The sequence below is a fragment of the Haemaphysalis longicornis genome, unplaced genomic scaffold, assembly GCF_048455015.1.
Source record: "Haemaphysalis longicornis isolate Haplotype H1 unplaced genomic scaffold, Haemaphysalis longicornis Haplotype H1 scaffold_2, whole genome shotgun sequence".
Taxonomy (NCBI): domain Eukaryota; kingdom Metazoa; phylum Arthropoda; class Arachnida; order Ixodida; family Ixodidae; genus Haemaphysalis; species Haemaphysalis longicornis.
Genome location: NW_027526295.1, coordinates 73,175,813 through 73,181,138, shown reverse-complemented (window position 1 = coordinate 73,181,138; position 5,326 = coordinate 73,175,813). Strand labels below are relative to the sequence as shown.

At 53.3% G+C, this 5,326-nt stretch overlaps 1 long non-coding RNA gene across 1 annotated transcript; it reads right to left on the bottom strand.

Moving 5' to 3' along the window:
- Nucleotides 1-508: 508 nt before the first annotated feature.
- On the bottom strand, nt 509-3,737 carry LOC144168989 (uncharacterized). The gene is made up of 2 exons (XR_013322321.1): nt 3,526-3,737; nt 509-3,276 (listed from the first exon to the last, which is right to left on the bottom strand). It is a non-coding gene; the product is annotated as an uncharacterized LOC144168989 (long non-coding RNA).
- Nucleotides 3,738-5,326: the final 1,589 nt, after the last annotated feature.

The window sequence follows — 5,326 nt, the reverse complement described above, 5'->3', positions numbered from 1 at the left end:
AGACTTGTCTGCCAGCTGACAAACGTGACAATGCTTTACATGTTCTTCAACATTGCGATCCATTTGGGGCCACCAGTAACGTTCCCGGAGAAGTTGTTTCGTGCGTACTATTCCTTGATGATTTTCATGTGCTAACTCGAGAAATGTAGGTACCAGTACACAAGGGATAACTACACGGTCATCACGCATGAGTAATCCGTCCACAACAGAAAGTTCATCCCTTACATGAAAGTAAGCAGTTAAATCACTGTGTACCTTTTTCTTATCAGGCCAACCCTTGGACACATACTCTGCTACCTTCTGCAACGTCACATCTGCCTTCGTTGCCAGCTGCACGGTTTCTTTATCGACTACTGATGTTACCAGTGACACTATCTCTTCTTCCTGAAGTTCCTGACCGGTCTGAATGGGTAATCTTGACAGAGCATCAGCCACCAGATTTTCTGACCCTTTACAATACTCGATGTCAAAATTGTAGTACAGCAGACGAGCTGACCACCTCGAAATCCTTAAAGGTCTCCGACCTGAGTCTCCTGCGGCTAACAAAGCAACTACAGCCTGATGGTCAGTTCTAAGTGTGAACCGTCTGCCCCAAAGAAAAATGTGCCACTTTTCGCACGCGAACAAACAAGCCAGCGCTTCGCGCTCTCCCACAGAGTATTTTCTCTCAGTCTCCGACAAAGTTCTAGATGCAAAGGCTATGGTTTCAAGCCGAGAACCATACCGCTGCTGTAGTACCGCGCCAATTCCCACATCAGATGCGTCGGTAGTTACTACTACAGGCAAGTCAGTATTAAAGACCTTCACAACCGGAGAACATGTGAGGCACGCTTTCAACTGATCGAAACTGCGCTGAGCATCATCAGACCAACAAAACGTCTGACCCTTCCTGAGCATGAGGCGAAGTGGTTCAACTATCTCTGCATAGTTCTTTATGAACTTAGCATAGTATCCTGCAAGACCTAAAAATGATTGCAGTGACTTTAGGTCCGTAGGAGCGGGAGCATGAACTATAGCTTTTACTTTGCTCTCCAAAGGTGAGATGCCCTCAGCCGAAATCTTGTGACCCAAAAAATCAAGTTCCCTGACCGAAAAAAGACATTTGTCGTTCAACTTCATGCCACTGTTTGCTATACATGTTAAGACTTCAACCAGGCTCGCGTCATGCTCAGCTTGAGTCTTTCCCCACACAAGAATATCATCAAGATAGCAAACAACATTTCTGCAATTTTTTAAGATCTGAGACATCATTTTTTGAAAAACCGCAGGCGCCGACGCCAGACCAAAACACACCCTCTTAAACCTGAATAAACCTTCATGAGTCACGAAAGTAGTTAAGTCCCTACTGCCCTCTTCCAGCAACAACTGATGATAAGCCGACGCCAAGTCAAGCTTAGAAAAACAAACAGCACCATGAAACATCTGCAACAGCTCTTCAACATGCGGTAAAGGATACCCATCAATGATAATTGCCTTATTCGGTTCCCGGAGGTCCACACACAGCCGAATGTCCCCGTTCTTTTTCCGGACGACGACGAGTGGCGAAACCCACTCCGAGGCGTCGACACGCTCAATGACATCATTGTCCTCGAGGCGTCGCAGCTCGCTGGACACTGGATCACGGAGAGCAAGAGGCAATCTTCGTAGCTTAGATGCAACTGGAGTCACACCTGGCCGCCGTTGGATCTTATGCGAGACGTCCTTGACAAGACCCAAGTCGCCGTTGAGGAGATGTTCGAAACCCGGGGGCACGTTCACGGGACACTGCACTGCACACACCGATGCTAGTCGACACGTAAGAGACGCACCGTCGATCTGAATGCCCAGTTGCTGGATGGCGTCGAGCCCCAAAAGAGATGTCCCTTTGTCGGTGACGTAGAATGTGACGGAGCAAGACCGTTGCAAGACTTGAACAGGAGCTTGGAATGAGCCGCGGATGCCGATACGTTGTTTGGAAAAATTCCACAAGTTGACGGAAGCCTTGGACAGCGCATGCTGTTTACTGAAGTGACGCTTGAAATCTTCGACAGTCATCAACGACACGGATGCTCCGGTATCGACTAAGAGTTGCATGGTCACTCCGCTGACTTCGGCTTGAACGACTAAGTCCTTTCTTGGAGGATTGTTGACGCTGACTTCAGCTTGGACGACTAAGTCCTTTCTAGAAGAAGTGCTGACTGTTAAGACGGAAGATCTTGCGGGTGCGTTGATCTCCGTGGATGCTGGATGCTCTACAGGTTCCGGTGTCGAAGCGGATCCCGTAGCTTCCTTCGAAGAAACTCGATGCACTGGTGCCGGCTTACGGCACATCGATGCGAAATGTCCCCACTTATTACAAGAGTTGCAGCGCCGATTTCGGGCTGGACAATTTTGAAATGCTGAATTATGCCATTTATTTCCGCATCGTTCGCACAACTGAAGCTTGCCTGCAAACTTCTGCTGAACTGTACCGCGGAACTCTACAGCTGACTGCGGATGGAAACGTCCATCTTGGAGGCCACCATCTTGCCTTCCCGAACCCGGTGGAATGACGTCACGGCCTCCCCGGCTGGCCAGGCCATCTTGAATTCCTGTGCCGCCATCTTGAGCGCGCCGGCCTCCCCGGCGGCCCAAGCCATCTTGATTCTCCACGCCGCCATCTTGAGCGCGGCGGCTTCCCCGACTGTCATCTTCCGCGACGCCACCTTCTCCTCGTCGACCTACTGCTTGTACTTGATGCGAACCGAAGGCTTGGTTCGCCAACGACAAAGATTCAAAACTCCGACCAATCTCTTCAGTTTTCTCCAAAGACAACTTTTCGCCATGTGCGAGCAGCTTTTCTCTAACCTGGGGGTTAGACGTTCCATGTATGATTTGATCTCGGACGCGCTCCGCGTACGTCAGCCCGAACTTGCAACGTACGGCTTTCTCCTTTAGAGCGGTCACGTATTCTAAAAAACTTTCCCCCCGAAATTGACGACGGCTTGTGAACTCATGTCGTTCAACAAGCGTATTTGTGGACGCAGCGAAGAGCCGGTCCAGCTGCTCCAAAAGTTGGTCGAATTTCGAAATGGCCGGAGCCGAGGATGCGGTCACACTACAGTCGGTCGCGGAGTCGGTCACGATAGGGCTGGTTACGTTAGCGTCGGTCACGTTACTGGCGGCGTCCCTCCTTGCTTCGTCCTGCTCCGCCTCAGCAAAATACCTTCGTTGCCCCTCCCTACCCAAAACGCTGACGAGCGCCGACGCGCGTCGTCCGTCATTCCAGTCGCTGCCGCCAGCCGCCTCGAGATGGGCCTGAAACAATTTTTTCCAGTTATGCCACGGAATCGGAGGCGGCCCCGGCAATTCGAGGAAAACGGGCAGGTTATCGAAGAGGCCCATGCTGCCAAGCAGGAAGGAGAGAGACGCAGGAGCAGAAGCAGAAGAACGAAGTAGGGCGAGGCCTAAGCGATGGTTCGACGAGCGTCAGCACAAAAGAACGCTAGGCCTCGCGACGCCAGACGCGCCGGACAGTCACACTCGAGCGAGGTCAAACGCACTCACGTTTTCATTCTGCCGGACCCGTCGACGATGTCGTCGCAGCAGAAGAAAAGCATCCCATCCTCGTCGCCAAAAAGATGTTGTGTCGTGGGCGACGGCGAGCGGCCTCGGCGGCGACGGGAGCGAAGGCTCAGCGCGCCGGGCCCACGCACAAGCCCAAGAAGAAAGAGTGCGGCCTGCTCGCACCAAGACCAGAGCCCAAAGAGAACGTTTATTGTTCAACAAGACGACACCTAGACGCATACGCACGTGACCCGTCACGTGCGACCACAGCAACGACATCTAGTTACAATTAACACAACCAAGCGCCCACAGTGAGCGGGCGCTCCACTAGAGCATACACTTGCGGGTACACATATTTCATCAACACTGGGGTGGGTAAGGACCCAGTCTGCAGTTGTCTGAACAGCACCGCCTCCGCTCGGCTCAGCCCCGGGTGCGGGGGTGGGAGAGTCCTTCGAGCCAAGCGGTGGAACTGTGTAAGTTCGTTGAACGTCGTCATACGGTCCTTGGCGCTACACCACAGTGGACGGTCGGTTGCAGCGGCGCGGTTGGTTAGCGCTCGTGCCACTGCGTGTGCCGTCTCGTTGTGGTTGTCGTGCTTGGCCGACGCATCGTTGCCCGAGTGCGCCGGGAACCACTTTATTTTAACACACCTGTTCTCTCGTTGGAGGTCGGCCGAGCACAGAACGCGCACAGCCTCACCGCACGCTTTGCCCTTGGCATAATTCCGCACGGCACTCCTGGAATCGCACAACACTGTCTGGCACTCGGGGTCGGCAATGGCCAGGGCAATGGCCACCTCCTCCGCCTGGCACGCCTGTCGGACCCGAACGCTCGCCGCCGCCCTCGTTGCGCCAGACGACGCCTCGATGACGGTAGCCACGAATGCCTCGCTGTCTCCCTGGTATTCGGCCGCGTCCACGAACCTGGCGTGCTCGTCCTTTGCGTACAAGTCGATGAGGGCCTTGGCCCTCGCCGCTCTTCTCTCCTTGTCAAACTCCGGATTCATGTTCCTCGGGATGAGATCTACCCGAATCCGGCGCCGGGTCTCGTCCGGGACAGGAGCGTCGCTGCTCGCCTTCGCCGCAGGCGTGAAGGCCAAGTCTTGCAGTAGGCGCCTACCGGTCTCGGTCGTAGAGAGCCGCTCCAGCTGGGCGGATCGTTGCGCTTCAGCAATTTCCTCGAGGGTATTGTGTACCCCCAGGCTCAGGAGCTTGTCGGTGCTTGTGCACTCGAACAGCCCGAGCGCCGCCTTGTACGCTCGGCGTATCAGGGCGTTGATCTTATTCTTTTCGCACTGCATCCAATTGTGGAAGGCTGCAATGCACCGTAGGCGACGTGGCTGATTACGAAGGAATTCACAAGCCGAATCAAGCTCTCCTCCTTCATCCCGGCCTTGCGGTTGGCGACCCGTCTGATGAGACGCACTGCGTTGGTGATCTTGGCTGTAAGGCGGGAAACGGTCTCGCCGTTGCCGCGACGCTTGTCTATAATCATACCGAGAACCCGTATCTTGTCGACCTCCGGGATCACCTGGCCGCTCCTCGTCACGATCTTTATCGCCTCGTAAGAAAGGCCGAAAAAGTGAAACGCGCATACTGTACATCAGTCGTTAATGAGTGTTGCTGTTGGATAATTTTTTTTATAGAAATAAAGTAACTGTAACGATATTTCTCGTTGCAGTTACTCCACAAAAAAGTAACAGTGTTACAGTTACAAGTTACTGAAAAAAGTAACTAGTTACCGGTAACGCGTTACTCGTAAATAGTTACTGCCCAAGACTGCCTGTAGGGCCATATTA